Source organism: Vitis vinifera, chromosome 9, assembly GCF_030704535.1.
Source record: "Vitis vinifera cultivar Pinot Noir 40024 chromosome 9, ASM3070453v1".
Classification (NCBI taxonomy): Eukaryota; Viridiplantae; Streptophyta; class Magnoliopsida; order Vitales; family Vitaceae; genus Vitis; species Vitis vinifera.
In genome coordinates, this window is record NC_081813.1 from 3,529,171 (window position 1) to 3,555,847 (window position 26,677).

At 34.8% G+C, this 26,677-nt stretch overlaps 1 pseudogene; it reads right to left on the bottom strand.

Annotated features, from left to right (window-relative positions):
• Window positions 1-10,789: 10,789 nt before the first annotated feature.
• LOC100242922 (probable disease resistance protein At5g63020) lies at window positions 10,790-12,434 on the bottom strand (annotated as a pseudogene).
• Between the last annotated feature and the right edge of the window lie 14,243 nt (window positions 12,435-26,677).

The following is a 26,677-nucleotide window of genomic DNA, read 5'->3' on the forward strand; positions in this document are numbered from 1 at the left end:
GAGCAAAATATTTATTTTCATGGAAACCAAAATACATTTTTGTTAGGATTTTGACTTCTTCTTCCATAAGGTATTGTACTTCACCTATATTTTGATTTCAATTATTACACATTTTAAGGCATAGGTTTTGAGGTATGCTCATGCCCTAAATCTTTTGAATTACTATGCTATACTCATATTTTTAGTGACCATAAATTAGAACCCCGTCTAAAGTATATACTTTCAAAAACATCTATAATAAAACCTAAAATTTATCAAATGAAAAAGTTAATTAATATTTCATTATTAGAAAAGATAAATCATATATCATAGAGTGAAATATAATTTTTTTATTTATTTCATTTTTTGCTTTATTAACTTTGTATTTTACAATTTTTATTAACATTCATTAAATTTATAGTTTTATGATTTTGTTGTTTAGTGATCAAAATCAATGTGGCATAAATGGTCAAGGTATTAATGCTTTGCTTGTTTGAATTTTATTTTAAAAAAGAAAAAATCAAATCAACCCATGGGGCCATGCATTTTAAATCAACCAAGCAATTAATAATTAGATTTTAAATTATTAAATAATTAATTTAATATCATAGTTAAAACAGAATAAGTAATGGGAAATAATAAAATATGACATAGAGGCTTAATGAAGTTGCAAATGATAATATAAAAGAAAGACCCTGTAGTGGATTCAGATTTGAGCTAAGCGTGTGAGCTCAACAAGAAAGAAAAGAACAAAAGAGGTGATGAACATTACTCCTCTACTCCTATGGTTAATAAATATCTGTTAGGAGAAAAAGGAATATCGCCCAATATGAAATTGTTGTAATCTTTAGCAGCAATTTCAGCTAGCTTAGAGAAAGTGGTTGTCGAAAAGAAAAGAATATCTTGAGAGATGAAAGAAACAAGAGGTGAGATTCAAGAAAAGAAGAGAAAGTGGGAGAGCAGAGACGATTTGTGGTTGTCGAAAACAGTTCAATCTCTCCGATTAAGGAATTCCAATATGGGTGATCGCATTATTGCTAGTTACACTGTTGGAAGACACCCCTGACCCCACCTCCGACATAACTTCAATAATTTTATTCAAAGGCTGCTTTTCCACGCATTTCATTTTCTTTTCTGAGTGTCGACTTTACTTTCTGAAAAGACAAGGACGTTTCATATCAAGATCCCATAGTGTTTCCTGTTATGAGTCCCTGGTCACATTCTGGGTGTGATTAATTAGTCAGAGTTTTAGCTCTTCACTTGTGGTTGTCAAAAACAGATCAATCTCCCTGATGAAGGAATTCCAATTCGCAGTGTGGACTTTACTTTCCAAAACGAAAAAAAAAGTTTGATGTCAAGATTCCAGAGTGTTTCTTATTTTGAGTCCCTGATCACATTATGGATCTGACTAGTCTGGGCTTTAGCATTTCAATATATCAGACTGCTCCTCATCCCTTTGAAGTGATTGATCAAGGGAGGCTATTGGTTATTAATGGAGCTGAATATGCAATCCTTTGGAAGGCGTTGTGCTGTGCAATGACATCTGATAATGGTGATTAGTGGCCCACAATCTTGATTAATGGTGGCGAAAGAGATAAGGCCACTACCATTCTCCTGTCCCACATTACTTCAATAATGGAAAGTAACGAGTACTCCACTACTCACCAGTTTCATTAAGCTTCTATTCCAAATCTATTATTTCCCCTTACCTACTCCGCTTCAACTATCATATTTAATCAAGTATTTAATAATTTAAAATCAAATTATTAATTATTTGTTTCATTTATGATCTCCATATCATATTATGATGGATGAAGAAATATGATAGAAAACTGAAATTACCAAGAGATTTCTACAATGAAATGTGAACATATCAAGTGAAATTTGAATTGATCTTTAGAAATAGGTACCTGTAAACAAAAACTAATCCAAATTTATTGGAGTAAATGTCCAAGGTAAAAGAATGTAAACAAAGTTGAAAATGGATTCACCATTACCATCTTCAATCAAGAATGAAAATTAATATTTTCATAATGATTCTTTAAAGCTAGCAATTTTTCATATTTATATGAAATAATTTTGAAAATAAACATGCATGGGACCCATATAGTTGTAATTATTTTTCATTGGGAAAAAAAAATAAGGAGACATAAATATTAAGTCTTTTTGTTTAAGATGTTTTCTATTTTTATTTTAAAAAAATAGAAAATAAGTTGGAGAATATTTTTAGGGATCCATCTATCGTATTAAAGTGTATTTTTTTCTATAGGTATCGAAAGACATCATCAATTAGGTGGTGACACATATACATCTTCAAATATTTTTTATTTTATTTCATATTCTAATCACATTTATTTGTATCTTTATACCTTGGTCTCATCTGTTTATACTCTCATTTGATGACCTTGATCTTACCATACACATTCAATAGTCGAACTTTAGATACTTCCCAACATTTATTATTGGGAAGCGCTTCAAATTCCTTTTGCGTTTGGATTGCTTTATTTATTTATTTATTTTCATTAATATGTTTACTTTGATACCTTCATTGAATTGTCCCTGAGCCCAGGTTAAAATTTGTGAAAAGGTAAAAAGGAACACAAAAACACAAAACAATAATAAAAGAAATTTTAGTTGAATGTGTAGTCAACTGTACTCTTGTAAAGAAGTGATAGAAAGATTCAATTATGTTTTTCATCTTCTCCATGGCATTTATGAAATATTCAAGGATATTTTATAGATTAAAGATATAATATGCTTGTTTGGGTTTTATTCTGATTCACCTATATTTATTTAATAAAATTAAAAAGTAAATAAAATTTCTATGATCTATGTATGAAGTCAATTTAAAAAAAAAAAATCATATCATGATCGGTATTAACAAGATCAATAATCTATATCTAAAATCATCTAATTTTCTAAATTATATATTGTAAAACCAAGGTTTGGTTAATTTTGATTTTGATGATAACAAAATAAGATTTAGAACTAATGATTATATTTCAAGTGTGATTAAGCAAAAAGATTTCCAAAATGACAATCATAAAGACAAATCAAGCCAAATAAAAATCATGAAGAAGAAGACGACCTCAAAGACCCAAGCTTCATAAGATTTTTTTGTAAGGTTGTTGGTGCACTAGAATTTTCATGCATTACATTCTTTACTTATCCACCAAAATTATCCAAGAGTTATTTTGTTTTAAATTGGATGATTTCATGTTATCAATTAAAACCTTGTCAAATATTTTTCAAACTTGTTTAAAATGTTTTAAGTTGAAAAAGTTGGTTGTTGAGCAAAAAATGGCTCAACCAGTTGAACCGGATGAGGAACCAGTCGACCCCTCAACTCAACCGATCGAGAGGTGCAAAAAATCTTCTCTCTCTTCCAGAACAGTTGTTCAACCGGTCAATGTGTGACCATTAACCAGTTGAGATCAAACGGTCACCTGTTAAGCATTAAATGCTAACAGCTAGTCAACTAGTCGACCTCTGGCTTGATCGGTCGAACCCCCAACGACTAGTTTGGTTTTTTTCCTTTATAAAAAGGCTCCAAATCTTCATTTTTTATGAGTTTAACCTTCCCAAACCTTTCTTGAATATATTTGAGTTTTGGAAGAGTGTTTTTTAGTGCACCATTGTTCTAAAACTTGCATATCTTTTGTGCATCATTCAATCTTTGAGCCTAAAGTTTTATACTAGGAGTTTGTGAAATTATTTGTATACTTTGAGAGGAAGAATCTAAGTATAAGGTATCACTTAGGAATTCTCAAGTGAGAAGTATCACTTGAGGGGTTGTCTAAAAGTGGGGTATCTCTTGAGAAGTGTAAAGGATGCTTGGAGTCAAAAGTCCAAGAGGGTGGATTGGAACCATAATCCAATTGTATTGCTTGAAGTCTTGGTTTGCAAGCCTTAAATTAGTGGAATCTCAAGTTTGGGATTAAAGTTAAAGGAGAGTGGATGTAGGCCGAGTTGCGTAGAACTACTATAAAATCTTGCGTTTGCATTCTCTCTTCCCTATTCTTTTACTTTATATTCAATTGTCTTTATATTGTTTTATTATATACTTGTATATGATTGTCTCTTATATTCACGTAGTTTAAATTTGGAAAAATAAATCATCACCCTTTTCACCTCCTCTCCCTTTATGGTGATTACCATAAGTTGGATTAGCCTAATTTTTCTAACATGTATCATCATATAACCTTAATTTCTCTTAAAAGAATAATAAATTAGTATGAGTGAAATAAAATTCTGACATTCCATCATCAATAAATACAACTAAAAATAGTTAAAAGAAGTAAAATATTATATATAAATAATTAAAAAAACGTAAAATGTTTCATCGTTTTATCTTTAATAATATCATAGTGAACAAATGATAAAATACAAATGTATCAATATTTTGTATTTTATGAAGTAAAAAGTTATTAATATGTTATTATTAAAAAAGATCAATTATATATTAAAGAGTGAAATATAATTTTTTATTTTTTTATTTTTTCTTTATTAACTTTATATTTTACAATTTTTATTCACATTTTATTAAATTTATAGCTTTATGATTTTGTTGTTTGGTGTTGACATAAATATGTGTATATATAAGCATAATCAAAGTCAACATGGCATAAATGGTTATGGTCTTCATCCTCTGCTTGTTTGAATTTTATTAAAAAAAAAAAAAAGGAAAAAAGAAAAAATCAAATCAACCCGTGGGCCCATGCATTTTAAATGATAATTGAAAATGTTGACAACACTTTGTTTAAGGGCAAGAGTACTGAGGCATGCTCATTTCTTAAGGTGTTATAATATAAACTAGAAATTCTCTAAATATATCGTGAGATGGCAGGACAAAAGCTCGAACCTCTTTAATGTATGTGCTTTTAAAAACTCGATTGGTGAAGTATTACCTAAAATTTATTTCAAATCCCAAGTTGAGAAATTGTCATTCTTAATACAAGCACTCCAATCAATTAAAGCGAATAAAAATTACAGTAGCTTCATGGTATGGCACCTTACATACAATCCAAATATACAAGAGCTGTTTTCACTCATCTTTACACACAATATAAGCACAAAGGATTATTTTTTTTTATTTTTTTTGTCTCTTTGGATGTTTATTTCTGCAATCCACCCTGTGCACACTTAGCATCCAGAAATTCAAACATTTGCAAGAAGTTTCAGTTGAGTTCGAGCATTCTTCAAAATCTTATCCTACAAAAATAAAAACACAAATCAGTTGGATCATTGGCCTATAATCTAAAAAAAAAAAAAAAAGTGAATTTGAATATTTAACTTATGCGAACAACAATTCATTAATGTTATCAATCATAACAAATTATAATAAGTAGCTGCAAAGGATAAGTATAAACTAGAGTTATTTACAATTTATATAATGAAAATGTAAACAAATTAATTCAAATTTGAAGTAATATTTAAAAATACGTATCCATAAACAAACAACTAATCCAAATTCTTTAGAATTGTAAGCCCTAGTTAAGATAATGTAGACAAAGTGTAAAATAAGTTCATTTTTAGCATTTTCATAATAATTCTCCAAAGTAGGTATTTTCAGGTTCTAAATTTCTCAAGAGTAAAATAATTTTGAAAATAAACATGCATGTAAGAGATGGTTTTAATTAAGTTTCATTGTAAAAATAAAAAATCAAGAGACGTACAGAAATATTAGGTCCTTATCTCTAGAACAAATAATAAATAAAAAGATTGAGATAATAGTAGTGATGCATCAAGTATGTTATTGGATCCAAAAGTTATGCCTCAATCTGTTTTACAAACATGTATTTTAGGATATGGAAAAAGAAAATAGGATCAACATTAAGAAAAGTTATTTTGTTTGGAGTTTTATTAATAGTTTCTTTTTAAATTATAACTAAATTCATTGGGCTGAGTAATGGGTGAGGTAAGGAAAAAAAATAAAACAAAAGAAATTTATAACAGAAAAATGTGAACATGAAGACACATGAGACATTTGAAACTTTGTCCCAAAAAAGAAGGCAGTACCTGAGAGAGCATGGGAGAATGTCATCTTCTCATATCTTCACTACCACTCTTTAAAGTAGGGAGTGAAAGTGAGTTGAATGGTTTCATCCTTCCACTGCAACCCTTGCCACCACTCTGATTCCCCTCGAATCCTCTTTAAACCGTTTCTTGCACTGTTTGAATCCAATGGCAGCTTCCTTAGGTTTGGGCATTCCATCACGCTGATGGTTTTCAAGGAAGGAAATGGCAAGGCTCGTCTACTTATGCTCCTTAGATTTGGTAGGTGATAAAAGTTCATACTTTCAAGTCTTGAGAATATGCCAAGATTTTCAGGGACCCTACTTGCATCACCTATCACTTCTTCCATGGATTCACAGTGATATACACTAAGATGTTCAAGACTTGGGATGTAAATAAGCCATGTCAAGTCCAGCAACTTTGGAAGTTGATTAACATGTACCGAGCGGAGGTTGTAGAAAATTGAGTTTGGGATATAATCTGCTACAAATCCCCGTTTACCCCTCTCATTTTCTAGATTGACTTTTATGTCTTGTAGCTCCCCACATCTATATATTGCAAGGCTATGTAGATGGTTGATTCTTGGCAATTGGAGTATGCTTATACCTTCCAAGTTCCAAAGGTGTAAACGCCTCATAGCATTCTGCAATTTTTGGGAGTTCAATAACTTTTGGAAAGACAAAGTACCTACAATGGGCAAAGAGACCCAATTTATGTGCTCCAACCCTTCTAACTCCTCTAATAATGCTTTATTATCCTCATGTAAATAAATAGCCTTATCAGCCTTCCTTGAATAATTGACTTCCTCCTCTGTGGATGACGAAATATAATTTCTTTTTGACAACATATATTTAACTCTTATACTAAAAACTCTCAACAGTGAGAGATGTGATATTACTTCCTTAAAAATTATTTCAAGACTACCTTCTAATAACAGATATCTTAGTCTTTTCAAAGTTGCAAGCTCCGGAGACAATTCTCTTAGATCTGTATTTAACAAATTGAGATATTGCAATGTAACTAATTTACCAATTCCAGTAGGTAATTTAGTTATTCTAGCATTTGACAAATCCAGAACTTTTATAACCGGCGTGAAATGAAAGAATCCACTCGGAAATGTTCCCAGGCCTCTACTCCTAACAATTAAAGTCAAGAGATTGGGAAAAGATGGTGGTATAGTGAGTTCTTCCAAACTACTTGTCGACAGGTATATCCGTTGTGCCTCTTTCGCCTTTGAAACTTGGTGAACTTCCATAGTATCAACTTCTTCTACCAAGATTATGTTCTTATTGCCCCTATATTCTGAAGCTAACCATAAAGCCATATCACGAATGACATCATGCATTTTAACCCTATCAAATTCAGCATTCTCGAATAGACATACTGTCTTTAGATGCTCAATGATGTGGTGCCCATGGTTTAATGCTTCATCTATGCTAACAAATCCATCCAAAAACCCTTCTCCAATCCAAAGGAATATAAGATCCTCATCCCAAATTTCATGGTCCTCTGGGAATATAGCAAGATATAAAAAACAAGTCTTGATGGTGTCATTTGGCAAGTTATCGTAACTGAATTTGAGGACCGGAAATACATGAGCTCCCATACCTGAAAACTTTGATGGATAAGTCTTCAACATTTGGATTGCTCGCTCCCATTCTTGTGGAGTCTTCTTGTCAGCCATAGCTCGCCCAATAGTGACGATTGCAAGTGGTAAGCCTTGGCATTCTTTAGCAGCAATTTCAGCAAGTTGGGGTATATCCGAATGTGAATTTAGAGTAGTCTCTCCAACCTTCTTCTTGAACAAATTAATAGCCTCATCTTCTGTCAAACACTCCACCTTAAGGCTTTTTTGAGCTTCCATATCCCGACAAACATCCAGAGAACGGGTTGTTAATATTACTTAGGACTTGTTTTGGGAATTAGGAGAAGGAACCCCCACTTTTTGGAGATCAAGCCGCTCCCATACATCATCTAGCAGCATCACAAATCTTTTTGCCTTCAAGACATTGAAAATTTCTACTGCTTTTTCATCCTCGGTTCTGTTTCTCCATCTGTCTTCAGGAATGTCTAACTTGTTGTGAATGACTTCTTGTACTTTTTCCATACTTGCTGGCCTGGATACTACTACCCAAATGGCGATTTCAAAGATCTTGCTCACTCTGATGAACTCATTATTGACTTTGGTCATGAGGGTAGTTTTCCCGGCACCCCCCATTCCGTACAACCCAATAATTCCCAGCTCCTCGTCTTGGATGCATCTGCAAACCTCTGTAAACATCATATCTAAGCCCACAGTCTTCTCCATCGGCCTCTCATCCACCGGAGCTTGAGGTAACTTATCAGCCACAACATCAAAGCGTCCCTTGTTCCTTAATTCAGTCACAGCACCCAGCTTTTTACTCGCTTTCTTCCCAACCTTGTAGCTGGACCAGCAGTTTCTGGGACAACAAGTTCTAGGGCATTTCTTCTGGATTTCCTGATCGCCTTTCTCCAGGATCTCGTTGACTTCTAGTTCCATGGCTAGTACGCTATGGAGCCAGCCGTCCACTTCATTTGTGCGCTTCATTTGCCGTTGATCTTCAAGTTCAACTCTTCCCTTCACATCCTGGTATGCGCTCTTCAGCTCCTGCGTTGCGTTTCTTAACGAGTCCATATTTTCCTGCAGATCCCTGATGTAGACTGCATGCTTGGCTGTGCAGTTCCATACGCGAGTGACAACATCCAAGATTGGGCTCACACAATCCATTCCTTGTCTTGAGAGATGAAATTCAACGAAAAAACAGAAAATGGAGGGATGGGTTTTGTGGGAGAGCAGCAGACTTTTTTTTTTTTTTTTGTGTCAAAACAGTTCTCTCTCTCAATGAGGAGACTTCTATGGTTCCATGCACGCGGTAGGTACCGAAGCGTGAATTCCCACCGTTGGATAAGTAAATCCAATCAAGACCGTCTATTTGATTTTACAAAGGGAGGAATCGTGACAGAATATATATCGTGAGAGGGACAGCAATAATATTAGTATTTAATTTCTTATTCATCAAAGCTGAATAAAAAGGGTTAAGAAATTAATGCATGGATACATTTCTCATTTTAATTTTTAAAAACAATTTTATTTTTCATTTTATAAAAAGTAGGTACATAGCTTGTGTAGTTGAAAATATTTTTTTTAAATTTAAGAAAGTAAAAATTTTTCACATTTTAAATTTTGAGAAATTTTTTGAACAACAAAATGGTAAATATTTTATATAAGAATTATTGGTTTTAAAAGTAAAGAATAAAAAGTGTATCTAATGAATGCTCTAAACCAATCAATACTTACAATTTGGGGGTTTTTTTATAGGAGAAAAACCATAACATAAAAAGTAATTTTAAAATTACAACATTTTTTAATTTCAAGTAGGCTTCGTCTTTTACACAGACGAATTTAGTGTAAAAGTGAACTCGTCTTTCAAAAAATAAGTTCAATATAAATGAACTCATTTTTTCAAAAAACGAATTTAATATAAAAAGTTTTAAGGTAAAAACAGAATTCGTGTTTTGAAAAAACGAATTCGGTACAAAAAGTGAATTTGTCTTTTAAAAAGAAAAAAAAAGAGTTTAGTGCAAAAATAAAAGAAATAATGAAAAATATTATATTTGTATATTTATTTTTTAAATAATTATATTTTAAAGATATATTTTTTAAAGAATATTTTAAAAATAAATAAAAATCACGTGGGTAGTCTTGGGTATTGGCGCCACAATCTGTCATGGAACTAAAAAAGAAATCTTTTTTGCTGTCCAAGACACAGAAAGAAGAAAAGATAATAGAATAAGTGATGAGTTGCTCGAGCGATGGTTTGCCCAAATTTCAATCCACTAAAGGTTCCTTTTTATATGGCCATTTGCAGATTCATTAAGTCTCTATTTCAAATTTATTATTTCTAATTACGGATTCTGCTTCAACTATCATATTTAATTAATTATTAATTATTAATTATTTGTTGGAGTTTTGGTCTCAATATCAAGTTTTATGAATACATTTTTTAAAAGTATAAATAAATTTATTGAGATGAGTAATGCTTGAGGCAAGAAAAAAAAATATATATGAACATGAACACCCAGGAGACATTCGAAAACTTGTCCAGACAAGTAAAAAGAGAGAAAGACAAAAAAGAAAGAAGAAAAAACTAGAGAGTGCCTGAGAGAGCATGGGAGAAGAGGGTATTGAGGTGGGAGAAGGAGCTGGAGCAACTTCTCTACCATCCTCTCGTTTCTTCACCAGATAATGAAGTAAGGAGTGAAAGTGTGCTGAATGGTTTCATTTTCCCACTTCAACCCCTCCCACCACTCTGATTCCCCTATAATGGTCTTTAAACTGTTTCTTGCACTGTTTGAATCTAATGGCAACTTCCTTAGGTTTGGGCATTCTTCCACTGATAGGTACGTCAAGGAAGGAAATGACAAGGCACGACCACTGATACTCTTTAGATTTGGTAGATAATTCAAGTTCAAACTTTTGAGTCTTGAGAATATGCCAATGTTTTTTGAGATTCCACTTGCATCACCTATCACTTCTTCCATGGATTCACATGTGCTTGCTACAAGAAATTCAAGTCTTGGGATGTAAATAAGCCATGCCAAGTCCAACAACTTTGGAAGTTGATAAACAATTACCACGCGAAGGCTCTGAAAGTTTGAGTTTGGGATTAGATCAACTACAAACCCTTGCCCTGTTCCCTTCTTTTCTAGATCTACTTTTATCTCTTGCAATTCTCCACATCTAGATATTCCAAGGAGTTGTAGATGTTTCATTCTAGGCAATTGGAGAAAGCTCATATCTTCCAAGTTCCCAAGGCCTAAACGCCTTATAGCATTTTGCAATTTTTGAGAGCTTCGTAACTTTTGAAAGGACAGAGGACCTACGATTGGAAAAGATACCCAATTTAAATATGTATTCCAACCCTTCCAGATCTTCTAATAATGCTTTATTATCCTCCCATAAATAAATAGCTTTAGAATTCTCCTCTGAATAATTGGGTTCCTCCTCCTTGGGTGAATGATTGCCTTTTTCTTCCTCCAGTAAATGATTAAGTCCCATGCTAAAATATCTCATTATTAAGAGATTCGATATCACTTCCTTGGAAATTATTTTGAGATATGACATGCTATGTAATAGCAAATATCTTATTCTTTTCAAAGTCTTAAGCTCAGCAGACAATTCTCTTAGATTTGTCCCTGACAAATCGAGATATTGTAGTGTTACTAATTTACCAATTCCAACAGGTAATTCAGTTATTTGAGTAAATGACAAATCCAAAACTTTTATAAATGAAATGGAAGAATCCACTTGGAAAAGTCTCCAGGGTGTTCTCCTAACAATTAAAGTCAAGAGATTGGGAAAAGATGGTGGTATGATGAGTTCTTTCAAGCTACTCATCGACAAGGATATACATTGTGCCTCTTTCCACTTTGAAACTTGGTGAGCTTCCATGATATCATTTTCTTCTACCAAAATTTTGTTCTTGTTGCCACTATATACTGTAGCTAACCACAAAGCCATAGCACGAATAACATCATGCATCTTGACTTGATCAAATCCAACGCTCTCCAATAAACATGTTGTCTTTAGATGCTCAATGATATCGTGCCCTTGGTTATATGCTTCAGCTATGTTGTTGAATTCATCCAAAAACCCTTCTCCAATCCAAAGAAATATAAGATCATCATCTATAATTTCATAGTCCTCTAGGAATATGGCAAGATATAAAAAACAAGCCCTGATGGTGTCATTTGGCAAGTTATCATAACTGAATTTCAGGACCGGAAATACATGATCTCCCATACCTGAAAACTTTGATGGATAAGTCTTCAATATTTGTATTGCTCGCTCCCATTCTCGTGGTGTGTTCTTGCCGGTCATAGCTCGCCCAATTGTAACGAGTGCAAGTGGTAGACCTTTGCACTCTTTAGCAGAAATTTCAGCGAGTTGTGGTATATCTGGATGTGAATTTAGAGTAGTCTCTCCAACCTTCTTCTTGAACAAATTAATAGCCTCCCCTTGTGTCAAACACTCCACCTTAATACTTTTTTGAGCTTCCATATATATCACGACAAACATCCAGAGATCGGGTTGTTAATATTACTTCAGACTTGTTTTGGGAATTAGGAGAAGGAACCCCCAACTTTTGGAGATCAAGTCGTTCCCATACATCATCTAACAACAACACAAACCTTTTCGCCTTCAAGACATTGAAAATTTCTACTGCTTTCTCGTCCTCACTTCTATTTCTCCATCTATTATCCGGGATGTCTAATTTGTTGCGAATGACTTCCTGTACTTTTCCCACACTTGCGAGCCTGGACACTACAACCCAAATGGTGATTTCAAAGCCCTTGCTTGCTCTGATGAATTCATTATTCACTTTGGTCATAAGGGTAGTTTTCCCGTCACCACCCATACCATACAACCCAAATAATTCCCAGTTGTTCATATTGGATGCATCTGCAAACCTCTGTATAATGTTGAGCTTTGTGGAGCCTAGTTTTATTTGATCCGATTTGACGACCCGACCCGAATAATATTGCATGGCTTTTTAATGGGAGATTTACTGAGGCCTGTTGGGTCCATTTAACCCATTGTGGAACCATCTTTTGTAATTAGGGTTTTTTAGTGTGGTGTGGTTGCCGTGTTATATATAGAGAGAAAATATTGTAGTCGTCGTGGTTGTACTTTGTATTCTTCCCTGATAATAGTGATATCCCTGCAACTCTGTGAATGTAGGCATATTGCCGAACCACGTAATACTATCTTATGCGTGTGATTGTTTTTCTTTGGCGTGTGTTTTTCTCTATTTTTTGTTTCTCACAGGTTGGGAATTCAGTTTAATTCTCTACAACTGGTATTAGAGCCTAGGGTTAGGTTTGAGTGGGAGCAATGGCAGAGGAAGCAGGAAAGGCGTCTGGAATAGAAAAGTTTGATGGCACAGACTTTGCGTATTGGAGGATGCAAATTGAAGATTATCTCTATAGGAGGAAATTGCATCTACCTCTTTTGGGGACAAAACTTGAGAGTATGAAGGCTAAGGAATGGGCGCTTCTTGATAGACAGGTTCTAGGAGTTATTAGGTTAACTCTGTCTAGGTCTGTTGCACATAATGTTGTAAAGGAGAAGACCACAACAGATTTGATCAAGGCTTTGTCCGGTATGTATGAAAAGCCGTCCGTAAACAATAAGGTGCATCTAATGAAGAAATTGTTCCATTTGAAGATGGTAGAGAATACATCAGTAGCACAACATCTGAATGGATTTAATATAATCACAAATCAATTGTCGTCTGTAGAAATTGATTTTGATGATGAGATTCGTGCTCTGATCATTTTGGCTTCTTTGCCAAACAGTTGGGAGGCAATGAGGATGGCAGTAAGCAATTCTACGGGAAAGGAAAAGCTCAAGTACAATGATATACGAGATTTAATTCTGGCTGAGGAGATTCGCCGAAGAGATGCAGGTGAAACCTCAGGATCTAGTTCTGCCCTAAACCTTGAGACAAGAGGCAAAGGTAATGATAGAAATTCAAATCGGGGTAGATCAAATTCTAGAAATTCTAATCGGAACAGAAGCAAATCTAGATCATGCCAACAAGTACAATGCTGGAATTGTGGGAAAATAGGTCACTTTAGAAGGCAATGCAAAAGTCCTAAGAAGAAGAATGGAGATGATTCTGCTAATGCTGTAACAGAAGAGGTACAAGATGCATTACTTATTGCAATAGATAGTTCACTTGATGATTGGGTTTTGGATGTAGGAGCTTCGTTTCATACCACTCCACACCGAGAAATCATACAGAATTATGTTGCAGGTGATTTTGGTAAGGTGCATTTGGCTGATGGTTCAGCCTTGGATGTTGTGGGTCTGGGAGACGTTCGGATATCGTTGCCCAATGAGTCTGTTTGGTTACTGGAGAAGTTTCGACATATTCCTGACCTGAGGAGGAATCTGATTTCTATTGGACAACTTGATGAAGGACATGCAATACTATTTGTTGGTGGTACTTGGAAGGTTACAAAGGGAGCTAGGGTATTGGCTCGTGGAAAGAAGACTGGTACTCTGTACATAACCTCATGTCCAAGAGACACAATTGCAGTTGCTGATACAAGTACTGATACAAGCCTATGGCACCGCAGACTTGGTCACATGAGTGAGAAAGGGATGAAGATGTTGCTGTCAAAAGAAAAACTACTAGAATTGAAGTCCATTGATTTTGACATGTGTGAAAGTTGCATCTTAGGAAAGCAAAAAAAGGTGAGCTTCTTGAAAACTGGCAGGACACCGAAGGCTGAAAAATTGGAATTAGTACACACTGATTTGTGGGGGCCTTCTCCGGTTACATCCCTAGGAGGTTCAAGGTACTACATCACTTTTATTGATGACTCAAGTAGAAAGGTATGGGTTTATTTTCTGAAAAATAAATCTGATGTATTTGAAACTTTTAAGAAGTGGAAGGCCATGGTTGAGACAGAAACATGTTTGAAAGTAAAATGTTTGAGGTCAGATAATGGAGGAGAGTACATAGATGGAAGGTTCAGTGAGTATTGTGCTGCACAAGGAATTAGGATGGAGAAGACCATTCCTAGGACACCACAACAAAATGGTGTGGCTGAGCGCATGAACAGAACTCTCAATGAGCGTGCTAGAAATATGAGGTTGCATGTTGGATTACCAAAAACTTTTTGGGCTGATGCTGTTAGCACTACAACTTACCTGATAAACTGAGGACTATTAGTTCTCATGGAGTTCAGACTTCCTGAGGAGGTTTGGAGCGGTAAAGAGGTGAAGTTTTCACATTTAAAAGTTTTTTGTTGTGTTTCTTATGTTCATATTGATTCTGATGCTCGTAGTAAACTTGATGCAAAGTCAAAAATATGTTTTTTCATTGGCTATGGTGATGAGAAATTTGGCTATAGGTTTTGGGATGAACAAAATAGGAAAATCATCAGAAGTAGAAATGTGATATTTAATGAACACGTTATGTACAAGGATAGGTCAACTGTAGTGTCAGATGTTACAAAAATAAATCAAAAGAAATCTGAGTTTGTCAACTTAGATGAATTGACTGAAAGTACTGTCCAAAAATGGGATGAAGAAGATAAGGAGAATGTAAATTCACAGGTAGATCTAAGTACACCTGTAGCTGAAGTTCGCAGATCTTCCAGGAACATTATACCTCCGCAACGTTATTCACCTGTTTTAAATTATCTCCTGTTGACTGATGGTGGTGAGCCAGAGTGTTATGATGAAGCCTTGCAAGATGAGAATTCAAGCAAATTGGAGTTAGCCATGAAGGATGAGATGGATTCCTTATTGGGGAATCAGACATGGGAACTGACTGAATTGCCAGTAGGAAAGAAGGCTTTGCACAACAAGTGGGTATACAGAATAAAGAATGAGCATGATGGTAGCAAGCATTACAAGGCCAGATTAGTTGTTAAAGGGTTCCAACAGAAGGAGAGCATTGACTACACAGAGGTATTTTCTCCAGTTGTGAAGATGTCAACAATTAGACTTGTACTTGGAATGGTGGCTGCAGAAAACTTACATCCTAAGCAGTTAGATGTGAAGACAGCATTCCTTCATGGTGACTTAGAGGAAGACCTTTACATGATTCAGCCAGAAGGGTTCATTGTTCAGGGACAAGAGAATCTAGTCTGCAAACTAAGAAAGAGCTTGTATGGCCTTAAACAAGCTCCTAGACAGTGATACAAGAAGTTTGACAATTTTATGCATAGAATTGGGTTCAAGAAATGTGAAGCTGATCACTGTTGCTATGTTAAGTCCTTTGACAATTCTTACATCATATTACTGTTGTATGTGGATGATATGTTTATTGTAGGGTTTGACATTGAGAAGATTAATAATCTAAAGAAGCAATTGTCCAAACAGTTTGCAATGAAAGATTTGGGAGCTGCAAAGCAAATCCTTGATATGAGAATCGTTAGAGACAAGACTAATGGTACATTGAAGCTTTCACAGTCAAAGTATGTGAAGAAAGTTCTCAGCAGGTTCAACATGAATGAAGCTAAACCAGTGAGCACACCCTTGGGTAGTCATTTCAAACTAAGCAAAGAACAGTCACCAAAGACAGAAGAAGAAAGGGATCGTATGAGCAAGGTGCCCTATGCCTCAGCTATTGGCAGCTTGATGTATGTTATGGTGTGTACAAGGCCAGACATTGCACATACAGTGGGAGTTGTGAGCAGATTCATGAGTAGGCCTGGAAAGCAGCATTGGGAGGCAGTCAAGTAGATTCTAAGATATCTGAAGGGTTCATTAGATACATGTTTTTGCTTCACAGGTGCAAGTTTGAAATTGCAGGGTTATGTAGATGTTGATTTTGTTGGTGATATTGATAATAGAAAGAGTACTACTGGGTTTGTTTTTACTCTAGGTGGTACAACTATATCATGGGCTTCAAATCTACAGAAGATTGTTACTTTGTCTACTACAGAAGCTGAGTATGTTGCAACAACTGAAGCTGGAAAGGAGATGATTTGGCTGCATGGTTTCTTAGATGAATTGGGTAAGAAGTAGGAGATGGGCATTTTACATAGTGACAGTCAGAGTGCAATTTTTCATGCCAAAAATTCAGCTTTTCATTCAAAGTCGAAGCATATACAAACAAAATACCACTTTATTCGTTATCTTATTGAAGATAAACTGGTAATACTTGAGAAGATTTATGGATCTAAGAACCCGGCAGACATGTTGACTAAGGGTGTCACTATTGAGAAGTTGAAGCTGTGCGCAACTTCAATTGGTCTTCTAGCTTGAGGACAGGAGCATAAGTTGCAGGGATGAGGGATTGTTTCTTGGAGGATAGCGGTTTGATGTTGGTGATTGAACTAGTCTCCAAGTGGGAGATTTGTTGGGCTTTGTGGAGCCTAGTTTTGTTTGATCCGGTTTGACGACCCGACCCAAATAATATTGCATGACTTTTTAATGGGAGATTTACTGAGGCCTGTTGGGCCTGTTTAGCCCATTGTGGAACCACCTTTTGTAATTAGGGTTTTTTAGTGTGGTGTGGTTGTCGTATTATATATAGAGAGAAAATATTGTAGCCGTCATGGTTGTACTCTGTATTCTTCCCTGATAATAGTGATATCCCTGTAACTCCGTGGACGTAGGCATATTGCCGAACCATGTAAATATTGTCTTATGCGTGTGATTGTTTTTCTTTGGCGTGTGTTTTTCTCTATTTTTTGTTTCTCATAGATTGAGAATTCAGTTTAATTCTCTACACATACATCAGATCTAGGCCCACAGTCTTCTTCACCGGCCTCTCATCCACTGGAGCTTGAGCTAACCTCTCTGCCACAACATCAAAGCGTCCTTTGTTCCTTAATTCAGTCACAACACCCAGCTTTTTACTCGCTTTCTCCCCGAGCTTGTAGCTAGACCGTCCATTTCTAGGGCAACAAGTTCCAGGGCATTTCTTCTGGATTTCCTGATAGCCTTTTTGTAGGATCTCGTTGACTTCTATTTCCATGACTTGTACACTATGAAGCCAGCCATCCACTTCATTGGTGCGCCTCATTTGTCGTTGCTCTTCAAGATCGACTCTTCCCTTCACATCTTCATGTACATTCTTCAGCTCCTGCATTGCATTTCTCAAAGAGTTCATATTTTCCTGTAGATCCTGGATGTAGCTGACATGCTTGGCTGTGCAATTCCATACGCGAGTGACAACATCCAAGATTGGGCTCACACAGTCCATTCCCTGTGTTGAGAGATGAAATTCAAACAGGACAAACATGAGATTATAATAGGCAGTCTACACACGATTAAAGTCATTTGGCCACTGCTTCCCCTTCACATTTTGGTTGCGATTAGTCTGGGTTTTAACATTTCAATTAGGAATTGGTTAACTTGCTTATGGCTTTAAATTCAAAATTAATTTGCAAATATATAGAATATATTGAAATTTTTAACATAATCCAAGTAGAAAGAAAACTTCAGCTTTGGATGAGAGAATTTATGAATGCTTCCGAAATTACCCCTTGTTTTTGCTGTCTAATGGAAGAATCTTGCTTGCAACCCAAATGCAGAGGAGATAATGCTGGAAATCACTTTGGAATCTTCTTAAGAATATGCAAAGAGGGAACGAGAGAGACAAAAATAATATAAATGTTTAAACATGACCTAGTCATCTCATGGGTGGGGGAATCCAAAAGGAAGAAAGAGAGAATCAAATTGAAAAGGAAATGGACAAGAAGAAAGATAATCAAAACCGATGAAGTAATCAAAAAGAAGAAAGAGAATCAAAACTGATGGAATAATTAGAAAGGAGAATGAGAATCAAATCAAGAAGGAAATGAACATGAAGAAGCATAATCAAAATCAAAATCAAACCAAATGAAAAGAATTAAGAAAAGGTTAAATATGCTTTACCCTGTTGTCGCGTTTTTCACTTTGTTTTCTTATGTTCAAAATCCAATACTTTACTCCTAAATTTGTTAAAGAGTAACAGTTTGCCCCAAATTAATGACTCTATAAAATTAGAAAAGAGATTAATCTTTTTTGCACCCTATTTCGACCATAAGTACAATCTTAAATTGAACCAATTTTCAATTAACAACTATAAAATGGAATTTTTGAAACACTTTAAAAATATGATTGCGACTAATTTTGATTTTTTATTTTGAGAAATGTTAGTATGATTATTTGTCATTTTTGTATGCATTTGCGAAGTATAACAACTTGAAATTTTGGATAGAATGTATTTTTTTTTTTACTTTTATTTTTACATTTTAGCCTTGTTTCTTTATTTAACAAGTTGTTTATTGAATTCTTAACAAGTTTGAAGAGTAAAGTATTATTCTATAATAAGTTTTATAAACAAAGTATTAAGTTTTATACGTGATGGAGTGTAGAACACTTTAAAGTCTGTGGTAAAATGTATTTAACCCATTAAAAAATTAGTGCATGTTAAGATGTATTTATCATTTTTATTTTTTATTTTTTGAATAGAAAGTTTTATATAAAACGTAAGTACATAGCTAGAGTAGCTGAAAATATTTTTAAAAATTTAGGAAAGTATTCCCCAATTTTTTAAATTTTGAAAAAAGTTTTTACATTTTTTAAAATTTTTATATAAGAAAGTAAAAAATTATAGTAAATTTTGGTGCTTTTTTTTTTTTTTCCTTTGTGTATGAATTGTTATACTTTGGTGAATGCTCCGAACGAGCATCACTATTTGGACAGTCTGGGTGACGGGCTACAATCTGTCATGGCCAGTAAAAAATATCATTGGTTTTATGTTTCCATTTCTTTTTCTTTGCTCCTTACAAAGAGAATAGAATAAGTGATGAGTTGTCAAGGGAGGTTTGCTCAAATCTCTATCTACTTATTTTCATGGACGACATATTCTTGTTAAGGTTTTGACTTCTCTCTTCCACAAGCTATTCTGCTTCATCTCTCGATCTAAAACTTTTGATCTACTGTACTAATTCATATTTTTTGAGAACATAGACTAAAACCCGTCTAAATTATTTTATTTTAAAAACAGGTTTAGGAAAGTATTACCAAAAATTTGTTTCAAAAACTAATGAGTGTAACAAATATACAAGAGATTTTCTCACTCAACTTTACACACAATACAAGCATGAAAGGATTTTCTTTTTCTTTTTCTTTTTAGATGATTATTTTGCAATCCATCCTATGCACATGTAGCGTCCAATAATTCAACATTTACAAGAAGTTTCAGTTGAGTCAAATGTTCATCAAAAACTTGTCCTACAAAAGCAAGAGAGCAAATCAATTGGGACATTTGTCTACTATTTAAATCATAGAACAAATTTGCTTCTATGAATATGAGAAAGAACTTCATTTCTTTCTTAAATTTATACAATAATGAAGTTAATCTAAAAATTGTCATGAACAATATTTTATTAACATCATCAACCAAAATTTTTTCTCAATCATTGCAATAGATATGGAAATGTAAAGAAATTAAGTTAAATTTGATTTGATATTTATAATTAGGCCATAAACAAAGAATTAATCTAAATTTGTTGGTCGGAGTTGAATGCTGGAGCTAAAATAATATAAATGAAGTTTAAAATAAAAAGTTAAGTTCATTTGCCTTTCATGAAGTTTTAGATAAATACACTTAACTCTCATTGATCTGAAATTTTATCAAATATCTATTTTTATTCGCCTCCTCTTTTACTAAGAATAAAAGAGGTATTTAATGAAATTCTAAACAAATGACATTTATGTGTATTAAGCCAAAATCCAATGGGAGGTAAGTGAAGTTAACTTTTAAAATAAATTCATTATTAACGACTTTATGACTAAATTAAAAAAAAAATTGTAATACTTTTTCACAGTTTAAGTTCCTTTGTGTAAAATAATTTTGAAAATAAACATATATGAAACAATTTTGAAAATTTTTTATTGAAAAATTCAAGAGACAAAAAAATTAGGGTCTATTTGATTGCTGTTTTTGAAAACTGTTCTGGAAAACAAATTTTGACAACATATTTTAGTATTTTCATAAACAAATTGTGTTTAGGAACTAAATTGAGGAAAATAGTTTTTATTCTAAAAAAAAAAATGTTTGGTTGAGTTAATAAAAAGTTTTTTAAAATAAGTAAAACAAAAAACATGTTTCAATGTAGTTTTTTTTTAATTAATAAAATATTTTATTCCATTAACTTGATATTATAAATATATAAATAATTTTTATATGCACAATTAATTTAAATTAAAAAAAATATTCTATTTTGAAATTTTTACACAAATTATAATTTTTTTAAACAAATCATAACTTTGTAACCATGTGTAAGTATATTAATTTTAATAATTTAAGAAAGAAGAAAGGGCTTGTGGGTGGGAGTGTGGTGGTTGAGTGTAGCTCACTTCTGTGGAAACACAAAAAGCAATTAGGAAAACATAGAAAGAAGAAAGAGAAAACACAGAGAGCCATCTATTATTTAAACAATGAAAAAACAATAAAAAATATATTTTTATTATTATAAAACAATGGTTTTTGAGAATAAGAAAAATGCAAAAAACAAAAACATACCCCATTCTCAAACATGTTTTTAGTGTTTTCTGTTTTCAAGAATGTAAAACAATTATTGAAAACAACAACCAAACAGACCCTTAATATTTGGTTTTGGAAAAAATTAGAAACATAAATATATAAATTAATAAAGAATGAGTTGATATTAATAATGCATCAAGTTTGTAGCCGGATTAAATGTTCTTCCTTAATCTATTTACAAACATAAAATTTAGGATAGGAGAATAGAAAATATGAGGATCACGAAAAAAGGGTTATTTTGTTTTTTTTTATTTTTCGAATGAGAAGACGAGGGAAGTTTTATGGATCCTTTCCTTCTAAACTATGATTAAATTTATTGAGATGAGTAACGTTTGAGATAAGAAAAGAATTAAAAACAAAAGGGGAAAGAAAAGAAAAGAAAAAGGAAACCATATCATATGAATTCCGAAATGAAGTAAACATTCTTATCCACTTATAGCATAAAAACATGATCATGAACAAACATGAGACATTAGAAAATTTGTCTAAATATGTAAAAAAAAAAAAAAAAAAAAAAAGGAAAAAAGTAGAATAACTGAGAGAACATGAGAGAAGAAGGTAGTGGGGGGTGGGAGAAGAAAAATGAGCAATTTCTCTACCATCCTCTCATTTCTTCCACCATATATATAATGAAGTAGGGAGTGAACATATGTTGAATGTTTTCATCACCCCACAACAACCCCTCCCACCACTCTGATTCCCCTTTAATTATCTTTAAACTATTTCTTGCACGGTTTGAATCTAGTGACAGCTTCCTTAGGAGTACCTTATTAGCTATAGAGGGTTGTTTTGCTGCAAAGGGTCGTTTGTACATACTAGTTAAGGCAATCATGAGGGACGTCTATATATATATATACACACACATTGAAAGCAACCGGTTCTGATAAGGTTAACCTAATTGCATCAAGGGCTTTGGGATCCATCAAATTCCATTTTGTTTCATCCATTGAATCTTGCTTCTCTCCTAACAACAAATACAAATCTTTTTGGTATAGATAATCCTTCATGTGCATCTTCCATAAATCAAAATTTGTATCATCAAATTTCTTGATTTTGTATGATCCCATTATTTCTACTAAAATTGTAATTGGTCAAACACATCAAGCTTAGGGTTTGTGAACCTTGCTTTGATACCCGTTGTCAACCAAACAATGCATACACACAAGCGGAAATAAAACAAAAAAATGAGATTTTTAATGTGGTTCAACAATCAATGCGATCTCTACATCCATGGGGTGCATCACATTAAAAAATCCACTAATCAAAGGAAAGAGGAGTATAATGATGAAACTCTAAAAAAACTCTTTTCATTTGCAATCATGCTCTCTAAAAAAACCTTAAAAATATAACATGGTTAAATATACAATGGGGGCAAATTCGTCATTCATCACATGCAATGGGAGCTCAACCCCCAACATCTTGAGTAAAGCACAATAAAATTGATTTAGACTTCACAATTCAATAACAATAGCTTACTTGATGATGCTATCTCATCTTGTTTTTTATATCTTTCAATATTCCAAGAGGATTTTCAAATTTTGAATGATACACTTATAGACCTTTGGATTGGAGAAGGTTTTCTGGATGAATTTGCAGCTTACATGAAGCCCATGAGCAGGGATATTGAATCATTGGAAGTCTAAAGTTTGCATGTCTATTTGAGGAAGGTCAACTTGAATATCATATCAAGATGCATGATGTGATTCATGACAAGCGTTATGGATAGCTTCTGAATATGGTGGAAAGAAGAATGAAATCTTGGTACAAGAAGGCATCATTTTGAGTGCTGCTGAAGTCACAAAATCGAAGGAGGCACATAGAATGTTGATATGGGATAACAGTTTTGAACTCACTGCACGCACCCCATTTTCCCAATCTCCTTACTCTAATCGTGAAATCCGATGTACAAGAGATAATATTTCCCACTGGATTCTTTCCGTTCATGCCAATTATGAAAGTTTTGGACTTATCCCATTCTTATCTAACTAAGCTACCTGTGGGAATAGGTAAATTAGTTAGTTTACACTACCTTAATTTGTCAAAGACATGTATAATTGAATTGCCGATGGACCTCAAAGATTTGACAAATCTAAGGTGTTTGATACTGGATTCTACTTACTCAGAATAATTCCTTCCCAGCTGATATCAAAGCTTTCGTCATTGCAATTATTTAGTATGTGCATTGACGACAGTTTTTCTTATATTGGGGGTGAACACCTAGTAGGCGAGTTGGATTGCTAGGAACACAGATGAGATTTCCATCACCACACCTAGTCTTCTATCCATTCAAAAGTTAATCAATGAGCTCTTGGAAGTTGCAGATGGGGATAAGATTATGGTAAATTGTAATGGAACCCTTTATGAGAGGGACTATAACCCAAGAAAATGCAAGGAATGCTGCGGGGAGAAAGTTTGTTAGGCATATAATCACGCAAGCAAGGATAAACACGACAACCAAAAGGATGAAAATTCTCATAATGTGGAGAGTAGCCGTATAAAAGTTCAAAGGGTGACTTACCACCAAGAAGTGGAGTGGGCAACCGGTTGATGATATAAGTTGCAGTGCTGAAAGCGTCAACCCAGAAACGAGGAGAAAGGTGGGAGTGGAAGAGGAGGGTCAAGCCAGTCTCAGTCACATGACGATGTTTTCTCTCAGCACGACCATTTTGAGCAGGTGTATATGGACAAGAGAGTTGATGATGTATGCCAGAAGTACGTAAGTGAGCTTTGAAGCAAGTATTAGTAAATTCAGCACCTCCATCACTTTGAAAAACCTTGATACGAGCGAAATGTTGGTTTTCCACAAATTTTTTAAATTGAAGAAAAATATCAAAGAAATCAGATTTAAATTTCAAAGGATAAAGCCAAGTAAATCGGGAATAATCATCAATAAAAATAACATAGTAAAGAAAACCGGAATTTGATTTGATGGGGGAAGGACCCGGAAGATCACAATGAATAAGATCTAACACATGAGACGACCTATGTTCATTTCGGGAATAAGGTAATCGATGATTTTTCGCAAGTTGACAAGTACTACATAGTGAGGGAGAAGGCAATAAAGACATAAGAGAAAGATGTCCTTTTTTATGTAAAAAAGAAATTACAAAATAATTCACATGACCTAGGCGAGCATGCCATAAATCATATGAAGCACGTAGAGATTTATTTTTAAGGACAGAAATAAAGGCAGAGTTGCCGCGCTCCAACACATATAACCCTCCATCTCTTTTACCGGTCGCCACCACCCTTCCTGTTTGACGATTCTGGACAGTAAAAAGATTATTAGTAAATGTAACGGAGAGAGGAAAATCAGACGTTAATTTACTAATGGAAAGAAGATTTTTTATGAGATGAGGGACAACCAATACATCTAATAAGTGAATATTTGGAACAGAAGAAAGAGTACCAGTGTGGGTAATGGGTAGAGAGGCACCGTTTCCTACGATCACAGAGTCCTTACCCATGTAATTTTTGGACTGATCCAAAATAGATGGATCGGTGGTCATATGAGCCGAAGCTCCGGTGTCCAAAAACCAGTCAGCAGCCTCGGGTCCAGAAAGAGAACAAGATGTGTTGAAGGCCTCGGCAAGATGAGCAGAGGAATCAGTCCGAGCATACCGTTGGTTGCAACGGTCAGCATAATGGCCCTCTATGCGAGAAATTTGGCAGCGAGGTGGTCGACGACCATGACCAGAGTAGGTTCGTCCTCGGTTGGAAGAGTTGTTGTTGTGGGAATGAGAACGACCTCGCTGGTTGTTACGGAAAGCAAATGGAGTTCCATGGGAAGTGGTGCGACTGCGATTAGTGGCTGTGAATGCCGCAGTGGTGGGTTCAGAAGACTCAAGGGATCGCTGGAACAACTCAAAACTTTCAGCTTTAGAAACTAGATCTGCAAAATAGGGGAGAGGGGTGAGAGACATTTGAGCTGTAGAAAAATTGGAAAAATCGGGGCCGAGTCCACGAAGGAACTAGTGCACTTTGTCAGTGTCCTCGACGGGTCTTCCAATGGCATGAAGCTGGTCACAAAGTGTTTTGAAGGTACGGGCATACTCAGCAACGGGTTTGGTGCCGCGTTTCATCAGCTGCAAGTCATCCTTGAGTTGTAGTTAACGGGCTTTCGAATGATGGCTGAATGTATTCTCCAATGCGAGCCAAACTTCACGGGCAATGGAGAGACCAACAACGACAGCAATGGCTTCCTCGGTGAGAGAGGAGAGCAAGAGACAGAGCAGCCGTTGATCAGCTGCTTTCCATGCCAGATATTTGGTGCTGAGTGTGGTAGAAGTTTCTGGTTCAAAACGGGGTGGTGGAACAAGAGTTCCATCAACGTAGGCCAACAGGTCTTGACTCTCAAGGAGAGGAAGAAGTTGGCTTTTCCAGAGAAGATAATTGGAGGAAGAAAGCTTGATGGTGATCATGTGGATTAGAGTGTTGAAAGGAAGAAGATGAGAGGATTCAGAAGCCATGGAGAAAAATGGATTGGGGTTGCTAAACCAGATTGGCTCTGATACCATAAGAATATTTGTCAAACCACCACACTTGAGAAGGTGGTGAGAGTTTTTTATTTATAATTATTTACAGAATATTACAAATCAAATAATATCAAACTGATTACAAAAGAAATGGAAAGTAGGAAATAATATCAAACTAATTACAAAGGAATAGCATGTAATCAAGGATCAAATATGATACATATGGTAAATTGTAATGGAAAGGCTAAGTATCCTTAACAAAGATGGCTATTAATCGGATGCTGTGAAGGTTTGACCACACTCAAACTGTCATCTTCACTACAAAGAATGGAGAATTTAAGTACGGTGTTTTGTAGTACTTTGGAAAAGATAAAAGTAGATCTGGGAAATGAAGGGAGGGAGGGGCCCGTACCAGATAATATCAGATACTCGAAGTTCCACAACCTTCTCAGGTAACCATTGAATTTTCCCAGAGTTGTTGGACTTGACATGGCTTATTTATGCCCCAAGCCTACAGGAGCTTTATGTGCAAGAGTGCTCATCAATGGAGCGAGTTATGCATGATGACCATGAAGTTTCAGATAAGAAAAGCATATTCTCTAGACTCACAGCTTTATGTTTGAGGAATCTACCAAATCTAAAGAGAATCTAAGGGTGGGCCTTGGCATTTCCTTCCCCGAAAGAGGTTCATGTGACAGGCTGCCCAAATCTGAGGAAGCTGCCATTGGATTCCAACAGCTCAACCAGTACCTTAAAGCAAATTACAGGGGAATCAAGCTGGTGGGAGGGATTGCGGTGGGAGGATGAATCCTTAAACCAAACTTTCACTCTGTCTATTGTATTTGACGTTTGATCTGGCCTAACGGCATGGTGATTGAAGAAGGAAGATGGCGGAGAAGCGGCACCTAGAGTCATATATATATCACGGAGTGATCATGGTCCCTGACGCCCAGTTACTCTCTTCGGAAATGCTCTTCCTAGATGGATGTTATTATGCATGTGTGTTTCATCATCTTTGTTTACGAATTAAGACAAATGTTATTACTGTCTTCTTTGAACAGTTCTTTCACTAGCACGGGTTAACCTTCTAACTCACTCAACCTGCACAAGTCAGTGTCCTAC